Here is a 16313-nt window from a genome sequence, read left to right on the forward strand (position 1 = left end):
CCTATACCCTATACCAAGTACACTAACACTATACCTATACCCTATACCAGTACACTAACACGGTATACCCTATACCAGTACACTAACACGGTATACCCTATACCCTATACCAGTACACTAACACTATACCCTATACCTATACCAGTACACTAACACTATACCCTATACCAATTACTAACCACGGTATACCCTATACCTATACCAATTACTAACACTATACCCTATACCCTATACCAGTACACTAACACAGTATACCTATACCCATACCAGTACTAACGGTATACCCTATACCAGTACACTAACCGCGATTATACCCTATACCAGTACACTAACACGTATACCCTATGCCAGTACACTAACACGGTATACCCTATACCAGTACACTAACACAGTATGCCCTATACCTACACTAACACAAAGTATACCCTATACCTATACCACTGTGGGCACTAACACTATACCCTATCCAATTACACTAACACTATACCCTATACCAGTACACTAACACGGTATACCCTATACCCTATACCAGTACACTAACACAGTATACCCTATACCAGTACACTAACACTATACCCTATACCAGTACACTAACATGGTATACCCTATACCCTATACCAGTACACTAACACAGTATACCCTATACCAGTACACTAACACTATACCCTATACCAGTACACTAACACAGTATACCCTATACCAATACACTACACGGTATACCCTATACCCTATACCAGTACACTAACACAGTATACCCTATACCAGTATACTAACACGGTATACCTATACCAGTACACTAACACAGTATACCCTATACCAGTACACTAACCACGGTATACCCTATACCAGTACACTAACCACGGTATACCCTATACCCTATACCCTGGAGTACACTAACACAGTATACCCTATACCAGTACACTAACACGGTATACCCTATACCTATACCAGTACACTAACACCTGGGTATACCCTATACCCTATACCAGTACACTAAACGGTATACCCTATACCCTATACCAGTACACTAACACTATACCTATACCCTATACCAGTACACTAACACGATTATACCCTATACCAGTACACTAACACTATACCCTATACCAGTACACTAACACTATACCCTATACCCTATACCAGTACACTAAACGGTATACCCTATACCCTATACCAGTACACTAACACGGTATACCATACCCTATAGACATACCCTATACCAGTACACTAACACGGTATACCCTATACCCTATACCAGTACACTAACACAGTATACCCTATACCAGTACACTAACATGGTATACCCTATACCAGTACACTAACACGGTATACCCTATACCAGTACACTAACACGGATACCCTAGAATTAAACTACACCTATACCCCTATACCATGACACTAACACGGTATACCCTATAATTAAACACTAACACAGTATACCCTATACCAGTACACTAACACAGTATACCCTATACCCTATACCCCTACACAGTACCTCTATCGGCTGCCACTGTGGGCTGTAATGTGTGGATGAGATGAGACCTACAGTCTCTGTTGGTGTCCATCTGTCTGAAGATCTTTCTCCGTTCTCTTCTCTGGAGTGGACTCGTCTTCTGGCATCTTCATCACAGACGATACCATCTTATAGATGGCCTGGAGAATTAAAGACACAGACACCATCTTATAGACATCCTGGAGAATTAAACACACAGACACCCTGGAGAATTAAACACACAGACACCCTGGAGAATTAAACACACAGACACCATCTTATAGACATCCTGGAGAATTAAACACACAGACACCCTGGAGAATTAAACACACAGACACCCTGGAGAATTAAACACACAGACACCCTGGAGAATTAAACACACAGACACCATCTTATAGACACCCTGGAGAATTAAACACACAGACACCCTGGAGAATTAAACACACAGACACCCTGGAGAATTAAACACACAGACACCCTGGAGAATTAAACACACAGACACCCTGGAGAATTAAACACACAGACACCCTGGTGAATTAAACACACAGACATCCTGGAGAAATAAACACACAGACACCCTGGAGAATTAAACACACAGACACCATCTTATAGACACCCTGGAGAAATAAAACACACAGACACCCTGGAGAATTAAACACACAGACACCCTGGAGAATTAAACACACAGACACCATCTTATAGACACCCTGGAGAATTAAACACACAGACACCCTGGAGAATTAAACACACAGACACCCTGGAGAATTAAACACACAGACACCATCTTATAGACACCCTGGAGAATTAAACACACAGACACCCTGGAGAATTAAACACACAGACACCCTGGAGAATTAAACACACAGACACCCTGGAGAATTAAACACACAGACACCCTGGAGAATTAAACACACAGACACCCTGGAGAATTAAACACACAGACACCATCTTATAGACATCCTGGAGAATTAAACACACAGACACCCTGGAGAATTAAACACACAGACACCCTGGAGAATTAAACACACAGACACCCTGGAGAATTAAACACACAGACACCCTGGAGAATTAAACACACAGACACCATCTTATAGACATCCTGGAGAATTAAACACACAGACACCCTGGAGAATTAAACACACAGACACCCTGGAGAATTAAACACACAGACACCATCTTATAGACATCCTGGAGAATTAAACACACAGACACCCTGGAGAATTAAACACACAGACACCATCTTAAACACACAGACACCCTGGAGAATTAAACACACAGACACCCTGGAGAATTAAACACACAGACACCATCTTACAGACACCCTGGAGAATTAAACACACAGACACCCTGGAGAATTAAACACACAGACACCCTGGAGAATTAAACACACAGACACCCTGGAGAATTAAACACACAGACACCATCTTATAGATGTCCTGGAGAATTAAACACACAGACACCCTGGAGAATTAAACACAGACACCCTGGAGAATTAAACACACAGACATCTTATAGATGTCCTGGAGAATTAAACACACAGACACCCTGGAGAATTAAACACACAGACACCCTGGAGAATTAAACACACAGACACCCTGGAGAATTAAACACACAGACACCTGGAGAATTAAACACACAGACACCATCTTATAGACATCCTGGAGAATTAAACGCACAGACACCCTGGAGAATTAAACACACAGACACCCTGGAGAATTAAACACACAGACACCATCTTATAGACATCCTGGAGAATAAACACACAGACACCCTGGAGAATTAAACACACAGACACCATCTTATAGACACCCTGGAGAATTAAACACACAGACACCCTGGAGAATTAAACACACAGACACCATCTTATAGACACCCTGGAGAATTAAACACACAGACACCCTGGAGAATTAAAGACACCTGGAGAATTAAACACACAGACACCTGAGAATTAAACACACAGACACCCTGGAGAATTAAACACACAGACACCCTGGAGAATTAAACACACAGACACCCTGGAGAATTAAACACACAGACACCCTGGGAATTAAACACACAGACATGGAGAATTAAACACACAGACACCCTGGATAATTAAACACACAGACACCATCTTATAGATGTCCTGGATAATTAAACACAGACACCCTGGAGAATTAAACACACAGACACCCTGGAGAATTAAACACACAGACACCCTGGAGAATTAAACACACAGACACCTGGAGAATTAAAACACAGACACCTGGACACCAACCCCTGGAGAATTAAACACATAGACACCCTGGAGAATTAAACACACAGACACCCTGGAGAATTAAACACACAGACACCCTGGAGAATTAAACACACAGACACCCTGGAGAATTAAACACACAGACACCCTGGAGAATTAAACACACAGACACCATCTTATAGACATCCTGGAGAATTAAACACACAGACACCCTGGAGAATTAAACACACAGACACCCTGGAGAATTAAACACACAGACACCATCTTATAGACATCCTGGAGAATTAAACACACAGACACCCTGGAGAATTAAACACACAGACACCATCTTATAGACACCCTGGAGAATTAAACACACAGACACCCTGGAGAATTAAACACACAGACACCCTGGAGAATTAAACACACAGACACCATGGAGAATTAAACACACAGACACCCTGGAGAATTAAACACACAGACACCCTGGAGAATTAAACACACAGACACCCTGGAGAATTAAACACACAGACATCCTGGAGAATTAAACACACAGACACCATCTTATAGACACCCTGGAGAATTAAACACACAGACACCCTGGAGAATTAAACACACAGACACCATCTTATAGACACCCTGGAGAATTAAACACACAGACACCATCTTATAGACACCCTGGAGAATTAAAGACACAGACACCATCTTATAGACACCCTGGAGAATTAAACACACAGACACCCTGGAGAATTAAACACACAGACACCCTGGAGAATTAAACACACAGACACCCTGGAGAATTAAACACACAGACACCCTGGAGAATTAAACACACAGACACCCTGGAGAATTAAACACACAGACATCCTGGAGAATTAAACACACAGACACCATCTTACGGTCTGGAAGGTTCTATTGGAGGAATATGGTCTGGAAGGTTCTATTGGAGGAATATGGTCTGGAAGGTTCTATTGAAGGAATATGGTCTGGAAGGTTCTATTAGAGGAATATGGTCCAGACTACGGCTCTGCAACACGGTCTGGAAGGTTCTATTGGAGGAATATGTTCTGGAAGGTTCTATTAGAGGAATATGGTCTGGAAGGTTCTATTGGAGGAATAAAGGTCTGGAAGGTTCTATTGGAGAGAATATGGTCTGGAAGGTTCTATTGGAGGAATATGGTCTGGAAGGTTCCTATTGGAGGAATATGGTCTGGAATATGGTCTGGAAGGTTCTATTGGAGGAATATGGTCTGGAAGGTTCTATTGGAGGAATATGGTCTGGAAGGTTCTATTGGAGGAATATGGTCTGGAAGGTTCTATTGGAGGAATAAGGTCTGGAAGGTTCTATTGGAGGAATATGGTCTGGAAGGTTCTATTGGAGGAATATGGTCTGGAAGGTTCTATTGGAGGAATATGGTCTGGAAGGTTCTATTAGAGGAATATGGTCTGGAAGGTTCTATTGGAGGAATATGGTCTGGAAGGTTCTATTGGAGGAATATGGTCTGGAAGGTTCTATTGGAGGAATATGGTCTGGAAGGTTCTATTGGAGGAATATGGTCTGGAAGGTTCTATTGGAGGAATATGGTCTGGAAGGTTCCTATTGGAGGAATATGGTCTGGAAGGTTCTATTGGAGGAATATGGTCTGGAAGGTTCTATTGGAGGAATATGGTCTGGAAGGTTCTATTGGAGGAATATGGTCTGGAAGGTTCTATTGAGGAATATGGTCTGGAAGGTTCTATTGGAGAATATGGTCTGGAAGGTTCTATTGGAGGAATATGGTCGGAAGGTTCTATTGGAGGAATATGGTCTGGAAGGTTCTATTGGAGGAATATGGTCTGGAAGGTTCTATTGGAGGAATAAGGTCTGGAAGGTTCTATTGGAGGAATATGGTCCGGGCCACAGCCTGCCAGTGATAATGACATTGTCATGAAATACCTGAATCCCTAGTCAATTATTTTTCTCATTCTTTCTCTGCTAGATACATGACCATAGAAATGTCTTTAGAGTAAATGACCTGTTTAAACAGTACATGTAGCAGAGGGACTGGGCTGGGACTGGTCTGGGACTGGGAGCTGGGACTGGTCTGGGAGCTGGGACTGGAGCTGGGACTGGTCTGGGACTGGGAGCTGGGACTGGGAGCTGGGACTGGTCTGGGAGCTGGGACTGGTCCGGGACTGGGAGCTGGGACTGGTCTGGGACTGGGAGCTGGGACTGGTCTGAGACTGGGGGCTGGGACTGGTCTGAGACTGGGGGCTGGGACTGGTCTGGGACTGGGAGCTGGGACTGGTCTGGGACTGGGAGCTGGGACTGGTCTGGGACTGGGAGCTGGGACTGGTCTGGGACTGGGAGCTGGGACTGGGAGCTAGGACTGGGAGCTGGGACTGGTCTGGGACTGGGAGCTGAGACTGGGAGCTGGGACTGGTCTGGGAGCTGGGACTGGTCTGGGAGCTGGGACTGGTCTGGGAGCTGGGAGCTGAGACTGGGAGCTGGGACTGGTCTGGGAGCTGGGACTGGTCTGGGAGCTGGGACTGGTCTGGGACTGGGAGCTGGGAGCTGGGACTGGTCTGGGACTGGGAGCTGGGACTGGTCTGGGAGCTGGGACTGGGAGCTGGGACTGGGAGCTAGGACTGGTCTGGGACTGGGAGCTGGGACTGGTCTGGGACTGGTCTGGGACTGGGAGCTGGTCTGGGACTGGGAGCTGGGACTGGTCTGGGACTGGTCTGGGACTGGGAGCTGGGACTGGTCTGGGACTGGGAGCTGGGACTGGTCTGGGACTGGGACTGGGAGCTGGGACTGGTCTGGGACTGTCTGGGACTGGGAGCTGGGACTGGTCTGGGACAGCTGGGAGGACTGGAGCTGGGACTGGTCTGGGACTGTCTGCCAGCAGCTAGGACTGGTCTGGGACTGTCTCTGCTGGTCTGGGCTGTCTGGTGGGCTGGGAGCTCGGATTGGTCTGGGACTATCTGCCAGCAGCTAGGACTGGTCTGGGAATGGGAGCTGGGACTGGTCTGGGACTGGGAGCTGGGACTGGTCTAGGACTGGTCTGGGACTGGGAGCTCAGACTGGTCTGGGACTGTCTGCCAGCAGCTAGGACTGGTCTGGGACTATCTTCCAGCAGCTAGGACTGGTCTGGGACTGGGAGCTAGGACTGGGCTGGGACTGGGAGCTGGGACTGGTCTAGGACTGGTCTGGGACTGGGAGCTCAGACTGGTCTGGGACTGTCTGCCAGCAGCTAGGACTGGGCTGGGACTGGGAGCTCGGACTGGTCTGGGACTGGTCTGGGACTGGGAGCTCAGACTGGTCTGGGACTATCTGCCAGCAGCTAGGACTGGTCTGTCTTATGGATAAAGACAGTGATGCTGCTGTTTAGTGTTTCATTACAGATCGGGCCAGTTTCTGCAACATTTTAACGAGGAGTTAACAAGAGTATATATACCTATCGGTATGTGTAGGTAGTCTAAGCATTGTAGGTGTTTATAATGCATGTATGTTTGTATGTAAGTTTATACAGGAGTGAAATCCAACAGTAAGATATGTGGCTGATCAACAAATAATCAGTCAACATGAACCCCGCTACAGAGGACAACCAGTTGGTACACACTACTGAAGGTCAATTCTCACCTCCACCATCTCAGACCTCATGTGTCTGTTCCTGTCTCACCTCTATCATCTCAGACCTCATGTGTCTGTTCCTGTCTCACCTCTACCATCTCCACCATCTCAGACCTCCTCATGTGTCGGTTCCTGTCTCACCTCCACCATCTCAGACCTCCTCATGTGTCTGTTCCTGTCTCACCTCCACCATCTCAGACCTCCTCATGTGTCTGTTCCTGTCTCACCTCTACCATCTCAGACCTCCTCATGTGTCTGTTCCTGCCTCACCTCTACCATCTCAGACCTCCTCATGTGTCTGTTCCTGCCTCACCTCTATCATCTCAGACCTCCTCATGTGTCTGTTCCTGTCTCACCTCTATCATCTCAGACCTCCTCATGTGTCTGTTCCTGTCTCACCTCCACCATCTCAGACCTCCTCATGTGTCTGTTCCTGTCCGTGCCTACAAATAACTCACACCAGAACTACAAATCCCACCTCTCTGTTCCTGCCTCACCTGTACGATCTCCAGCATCTCAGACTTGCTGATGTATCCGTTCCCGTCCAGGTCGTACATGCTGAAGGCCCACTTCAATTTCTGCTCCAGCTTGCCCCGCGACGTGACGCTCAGAGCGATGAACTCCCGGAAGTCGATGGTCCCGTCCCGTTGGCGTCGAAGGTGCGGAAGACGTGCTCTGCGAACTTGGAGGCGTCTCCGTAAGGGAAGAAGTTACCGTAGATCTTCTTAAACTCCTCCATGGAGAGGTTCCCGCTGGGGCAGTCTCTCAGGAAGCCCTTGTACCACTCCTGGATCTCATGCTCCGTGAAGTCCGTGCTCTCCAGCAGATCCTGCATCACCTCAGGGCGGAGTTTGCTGTTCTGCTTCCCCATGACTGGTGGTTACTATAGTAACAGCTGGAAGAGAGAGAGAGAGAGAGAGGGAAACAGAAGCTGAGAAAAGGAGAGGAAGATGTCCACTAGTACTGAAGACCATGATGATAACAGCTACAGAAAGAACTAAATGTTAGCTGTATGTTGTTGGCTGTATTATACTGTGACTGTTGACGGCTGTATGCTGTTGTGGGCTGTATTGTGACTGTATGCTGGTTGACGGCTGTATGTTGACGGGGCTGTATGTTGACGGGGCTGTATGCTGGTTGACGGGCTGTATGTTTTGACGGCTGTATGTTGTATATGACGGGCTGTATGCTGGCGGCTGTATGCTGACGGCTGTATGCTGTGGCTGTATGTTGACGGCTGTATGCTGACTGCTGTATGTTGACGGCTGTACGGGCTGTATGTTGACTGCTGTATGTTGACGCTGTATGCTGACGGCTATGTTGACGGGCTGTATGTTGACGGCTGTATGCTGACGGCTGTATGCTGGCTGTATGCTGGCTGTATGTTGCTGTATGCGACGGCTGTATGTTGACGGCTGTATGCTGACGGCTGTATGTTGACGGGCTGTATGTTGGACAGGCTGTATGTTTGCCGGACGGCTGTATGTTGACGCTGTATACTGGCGGCTGTATATTTGACGGCATGTTGGCCGGGCTGTATGTTGAAGCTGTATGCTTATGTTGACTGTATGTTGACGGGCTGTGTTGTGGCTGTATGGCAGCTGTATATTGACGGCTGTATGTTGACGGGCTGTATGTTGACGGCTGTATGTTGACGGCGGCTGACGGCTGTATGTTGCTGGCCCGGCTGTATTGACGGCTGTATGTTGACGGCTGTATGCTGACGGCTGTATGCTGACGGCTGTATGCTGACGGCTGTACTGTATGCTGCGGCTGTATGCTGGCGGCTGTATGCTGACGGCTTTATGCTGTATGCTGGCGGACTGTATGCTGGCGGCTGTATGTTGACGCTGTATGTTGGACGGCTGTATGTTGCGGCTGTATGCTGACGGCTGTATGCTGACGGGCTGTATGCTGGACGGCTGTATGTTGACGGGCTGTATGCTGACGGCTGTATGTTGCTGACGGCTGTATGCTGGACGGCTGTATGTTGGCGGCTGTATGCTGACGGCTGTATGTTGACGGGCTGTATGTTGACGGCTGTATGTTGATATGCTGGCGGCTGTATGCTGACGGGCTGTATGTTGACGGCTGTATGTTGACTGTATGTTGACGGCTGTATGTTGACGGCTGTATGCTGACGGGGCTGTATGCTGGCCCGGCTGTGGCTGTATGCTGACGGCTGTATGCAGCGGCTTTGACGCCGGCTTTATGCTGACGGCTGTATGTTGACGGGCTGTATGCTGACGGCTGTATGTTGACGGCTGTATGCTGGACGGCTTTATGCTGACGGCTTTATGCTGACGGCTGTATGTTGACGGCTGTATGCTGAGTTGGCGGCTGTATGCTGACGGCTTTATGCTGACGGCTGTATGTTGACGGCTGTATGCTGACGGCTGTATGCGGCTGACGGCTGTATGCTGGCGGCTTTATGCTGCTGGATGGGCTGTATGTTGAAGGCTGTATGTTGGACGGCTGTATGCTGATGGCTGTATGTTGACGGCTGTATGCTGATGGCTGTATGCTGACGGCTGTATGCTGACGGCTGTATGCTGACGGCTGTATGTTGGCGGCTGTATGCTGACGGCTGTATGCTGGCGGCTGTATGCTGACGGCTGTATGCTGACGGCTTTATGCTGACGGCATGTTGACGGCTGTATGCTGGCGGCTGTATGCTGGCGGCTGTATGTTGGACGGCTGTATGTTGACGGGCTGTATGCTGACGGCTTTATGCTGACGGCTGTATGTTGACGGCTGTATGCTGACGGCTGTATGCTGACGGCTGTATGCTGACGGCTGTATGTTGACGGCTGTATGCTGACGGCTGTATGTTGATGGCTGTACAGAGAAATTAGAAATGCACATCCTACATGACACAGGAAAAGAAAAAAGGCCCCAAAACGTATGTTTGGTTGTTTGCATATCACAGAAAGCATCATTAGAAGACTACTTAGTTATCAGAGCAGCAAAGTAAGCAGACAGAACAGTATCTCTCTACTGCTATGCAACCAAACCGCCTGGGGTACCTTCTAAGGTACCCTTCACTGTGGAACGCAGGGAGAAGTGGACTTCACTGTGCCCAGGAGTCTTCACATGCTCAATGTAACCAAACATATTGTTCTGTCTGGAGTGATGAATATTCCATGCAGACAGACAGACAGACAGACAGACAGACAGACAGACACTACTGAAGGCTGTAGAAGGCTGTAGAAAACACCTGGAGACAGACACTTTACTGAACCTCATTTTAGAAACACCGGCTGTAGGAACACCTGGAGACAGACACTACTGAACCTACGGCACCAAGAAAACACCTGGAGACAGACACTACTGAACCTCGGCTGTAGAAAACACCTGGAGACAGACACTACTGAACCTAAACACCTAGAATACACTAGTGGAGTAAGGTGCTGTGATACTACAGAACTAACAGTTGACAGACGATGGACTTACTACAGAACTATAACGCGATAGTCTACTGCCTAGAGAATACACTGAGTCATACTGGACTTGCTGATAAAGGTCATACTACAGAACTATAACAGATCGATGATACTACAGAACTATAACAGTTGACAGATCGATGAGTCATACTACAGAACTATAACAGTTGAGCGATGAGTCATACTACAGAACTATAACAGATCGATGAGTCATACTACAGAACTATAACAGATCGATGAGTCATACTACAGAACTACCTAACAGTTGACAGATCGATGAGTCATACTACAGAACTATAACAGTTGACAGAACTATAACAGATGAGTCATACTACAGAACTATAACAGAGCGATGAGTCATACTACAGGACTATAACAGTTGACAGAGGCGATGAGTCATTACTACAGAACTATAACAGATCGATGAGTCATACCAGAACTATATAACAGATCAATGAGTCATACTACAGAACTATATATAATGGAGTTGCAGATGATGAGTCATACTACAGAACTATAACAGAGCGATGAGTCATACTACAGAACTATAACAGAGCGATGAGTCATACTACAGAACTATAACAACAGAGCTACTGAATCGATGAGTCATACTACAGAACTATAACAGAGCGAAATATAACAGGGAGTCATACTACAGAACTATAACAGTTGACAGATCGATGAGTCATACTACAGAACTATAACAGATCGAGTTGAGATCGTGGGTCATACTACAGAACTATAATGATCGATGAGTCATACTACAGAACTATAACAGTTGACAGATCGATGAGTCATAGCCAGAACTATAACAGTTGACAGATCGATGAGTCATACTACAGAACTATAACAGTTGACAGAGCGATGAGTCATACTACAGAACTATAACAGAGCGATGAGTCATACTACAGAACTATAACAGAGCGATGAGTCATACTACAGAACTGTAACAGTTGACAGATCGATGAGTCATACTACAGAACTATAACAGTTGACAGAGCGATGAGTCATACTACAGAACTATAACAGATCGATGAGGTCATACTACAGAACTATAACAGATCGATGAGTCATACTACAGAACTATAACAGATCGATGAGTCATACTACAGAACTATAACAGTTGACAGATCGATGAGTCATACTACAGAACTATAACAGAGCGATGAGTCATACTACAGAACTATAACAGATCGATGAGTCATACTACAGAACTATAACAGAGCGATGAGTCATACTACAGAACTATAACAGAGCGATGAGTCATACTACAGAACTATAACAGTTGACAGATCGATGAGTCATACTACAGAACTATAACAGATCGATGAGTCATACTACAGAACTATAACAGAGCGATGAGTCATACTACAGAACTATAACAGATCGATGAGTCATACTACAGAACTATAACAGAGCGATGAGTCATACTACAGAACTATAACAGAGCGATGAGTCATACTACAGAACTATAACAGTTGACAGATCGATGAGTCATACTACAGAACTATAACAGATCGATGAGGTCATACTACAGAACTATAACAGATCGATGAGTCATACTACAGAACTATAACAGTTGACAGAGCGATGAGTCATACTACAGAACTATAACAGATCGATGAGTCATACTACAGAACTATAACAGTTGACAGATCGATGAGTCATACTACAGAACTATAACAGAGCGATGAGTCATACTACAGAACTATAACAGATCGATGAGTCATACTACAGAACTATAACAGTTGACAGAGCGATGAGTCATACTACAGAACTATAACAGAGCGATGAGTCATACTACAGAACTATAACAGAGCGATGAGTCATACTACAGAACTATAACAGAGCGATGAGTCATACTACAGAACTGTAACAGTTGACAGAGCGATGAGTCATACTACAGAACTATAACAGTTGACAGATCGATGAGTCATACTACAGAACTATAACAGTTGACAGATCGATGAGTCATACTACAGAACTATAACAGTTGACAGATCGATGAGTCATACTACAGAACTATAACAGTTGACAGATCGATGAGTCATACTACAGAACTATAACAGTTGACAGAGCGATGAGTCATACTACAGAACTATAACAGAGCGATGAGTCATACTACAGAACTATAACAGATCGATGAGTCATACTACAGAACTATAAGTTGACAGAGCGATGAGTCATACTACAGAACTATAACAGAGCGATGAGTCATACTACAGAACTATAACAGATCGATGAGTCATACTACAGAACTATAACAGAGCGATGAGTCATACTACAGAACTATAACAGATCGATGAGTCATACTACAGAACTATAACAGATCGATGAGTCATACTACAGAACTATAAGTTGACAGAGCGATGAGTCATACTACAGAACTATAACAGAGCGATGAGTCATACTACAGAACTATAACAGATCGATGAGTCATACTACAGAACTATAACAGATCGATGAGTCATACTACAGAACTATAACAGAGCGATGAGTCATACTACAGAACTATAACAGATCGATGAGTCATACTACAGAACTATAACAGATCGATGAGTCATACTACAGAACTATAACAGATCGATGAGTCATACTACAGAACTGTAACAGTTGACAGATCGATGAGTCATAAGTCACCACTAAAAGCTACCTGGCTCCTTCCTCGTCATGATGAGACAAGAGAAGTAAATTCACAAAATCCACCACTTCAGCGGAAGACACCACTTCATAACAAACTCAACTTCACAAAGCTCATAAGTCATTTACCGCTCAAGAGAAACAAGACACACTAAGTTCAGCACCAAACCCAACTTCATCAAGTTCATAAGGGGTTTCCGGATGGAGACGGGCCAGTACAGCTCTAAGAGAAGGGCTGGTAGAGCGTCTACTATGTACCAGACAGAGCTGAGGCCTTACACAGTACAGCTCTAGAGAAGGGCTGGTAGAGCGTCTACTATGTACCAGACAGAGCTGAGGCCTTACACAGTACAGCTCTAGAGAAGGGCTGGTAGAGCGTCTACTATGTACCAGACAGAGCTGAGGCCTTACACAGTACAGCTCTAGAGAAGGGCTGGTAGAGCGTCTACTATGTACCAGACAGAGATGAGGCCTTACACAGTGCAGCTCTAGAGAAGGGCTGGTAGAACGTCTACTATGTACCAGACAGAGATGAGGCCTTACACAGTACAGCTCTAGAGAAGGGCTGGTAGAACGTCTACTATGTACCAGACAGAGATGAGGCCTTACACAGTGCAGCTCTAGAGAAGGGCTGGTAGAGTGTCTACTATGTACCAGACAGAGCTGAGGCCTTAACACAGTGCAGCTCTAGAGAAGGGCTGGTAGAGCGTCTACTATGTACCAGACAGAGCTGAGGCCTTACACAGTACAGCTCTAAGAGAAGGGCTGGTAGAACGTCTACTATGTACCAGACAGAGATGAGGCCTTACACAGTACAGCTCTAGAGAAGGGCTGGTAGAGCGTCTACTATGTACCAGACAGAGCTGAGGCCTTACACAGTACAGCTCTAGAGAAGGGCTGGTAGAGCGTCTACTATGTACCAGACAGAGCTGAGGCCTTACACAGTACAGCTCTAAGAGAAGGGCTGGTAGAACGTCTACTATGTACCAGACAGAGCTGAGGCCTTACACAGTACAGCTCTAGAGAAGGGCTGGTAGAACGTCTACTATGTACCAGACAGAGCTGAGGCCTTACACAGTACAGCTCTAGAGAAGGGCTGGTAGAGCGTCTACTAATCTCTCCACCTCCCCTAGAGAGAGACAGGACACCTGTTAGGATCTCTCCACCTCCCCTAGAGAGAGACAGGACACTCAGCATTCTGGAGACCTTTACACTGCCCGCCTGGTTCTCTCAGTAGTTGCCATGGAAACCTCCAGCACAGACTAGAGACCATTGATAAGCTGTAAAAACACCATGAGCGAGAGAGAGGGGAGATGGAGGGAGGAAAAATGGAGAGAAGGGAGGGAGGAGATATGGAAGGAGGGGGTATGGAAGGAGAAAGGAGGGAGGAAGGAGATATGGAGGGAGGGGTATGGAAGGAGATATGGAGGGAACGGAGGAGGGAGGGAAGGAGATATGTAGGGAACGGAGGAGATATGGAGGGAACGGAGGAGAGGAGGGAGGAGATATGGAGGGAGGGGTATGGAAGGAGAAAGGAGGGAGGAAGGAGATATGGAGGGAGGGGGTATGGAAGGAGGAGGGAGGGAGGAAGGAGATATGGAGGGAACGGAGGAGATCTGGAGGGAGGAAGGAGATATGGAGGGAGGAAGGAGATATGGAGGGGAGGAAGGAGATATGGAGGGAACGGAGGAGATCTGGAGGGAGGAAGGAGATATGGAGGGAGGAAGGAGATATGGAGGGAACGGAGGAGATCTGGAGGGAGGAAGGAGAAAGGAGGGAGGAAGGAGATATGTAGGGAACGGAAGAGATCTGGAGGGAGGAAGGAGATATGGAGGGAACGAAGGAGATATGGAGGGAGGAAGGAGATATGGAGGGAACGAAGGAGGGAGGAAGGAGATATGGAGGGAACGGAGGAGATCTGGAGGGAGGAAGGAGATATGGAGGGAGGAAGGAGATATGGAGGGAACGGAGGAGATCTGGAGGGAGGAAGGAGATATGGAGGGAGGAAGGAGATATGGAGGGAACGGAGGAGATCTGGAGGGAGGAAGGAGAAAGGAGGGAGGAAGGAGATATGTAGGGAACGGAGGAGATCTGGAGGGAGGAAGGAGATATGGAGGGAACGAAGGAGATATGGAGGGAGGAAGGAGATATGGAGGGAACGAAGGAGGGAGGAAGGAGATATGGAGGGAACGGAGGAGATCTGGAGGGAGGAAGGAGATATGGAGGGAGGGGGTATGGAAGGAGAAAGGAGGGAGGAAGGAGATATGGAGGGAGGAAGGAGATATGTAGGGAACGGAGGAGATCTGGAGGGAGGAAGGAGATATGGAGGGAGGGGGTATGGAAGGAGAAAGGAAGGAGGAAGGAGATATGGAGGGGAGGAAGGAGATATGGAGGGAGGAAGGAGATATGGAGGGAACGGAGGAGATCTGGAGGGAGGAAGGAGATATGGAGGGAGGGGGTATGGAAGGAGAAAGGAGGGAGGAAGGAGATATGGAGGGAGGGGGTATGGAAGGAGAAAGGAGGGAGGAAGGAGATATAGAGGGAACGGAGGAGGGAGGAAGGAGATATAGAGGGAACGGAGGAGATATAGAGGAAGGAGATTGAGGAGGATGGAGATCTGGAGGGAGGAAGGAGATATGGAGGGGAGGGAGAGGAGATCATGGAGGGAGGAAGGAGATATGGAGGAGGGGGGTATGGAAGGAGAAAGGAGGGAGGAAGGAGATATGGAGGAGGAAGGAGATATGGAGGAGGAAGGAGAAAGGAGGGAGGAAGGAGATATGGAGGGAGGGAATGAAGGAGATATGGAGGGAGGAAGGAGATATGGAGGGAGGGGGTATGGAAGGAGAAAGGGAGGGAGGGGAGATCTGGAGGGAGGGGGGGTACGGAAGGAGAGGAGGAGGAGGAGGGAGG

General features: G+C 47.0%; 1 pseudogene; it reads right to left on the reverse strand.

The window, feature by feature from the left end:
• Window positions 1–1546: 1546 nt before the first annotated feature.
• Window positions 1547–8250, reverse strand: LOC135566788 (neurocalcin-delta A-like; annotated as a pseudogene).
• Between the last annotated feature and the right edge of the window lie 8063 nt (window positions 8251–16313).

The sequence above is a fragment of the Oncorhynchus nerka genome, unplaced genomic scaffold (assembly GCF_034236695.1).
Source record: "Oncorhynchus nerka isolate Pitt River unplaced genomic scaffold, Oner_Uvic_2.0 unplaced_scaffold_3332, whole genome shotgun sequence".
In the NCBI taxonomy this organism is placed as follows: Eukaryota; Metazoa; Chordata; class Actinopteri; order Salmoniformes; family Salmonidae; genus Oncorhynchus; species Oncorhynchus nerka.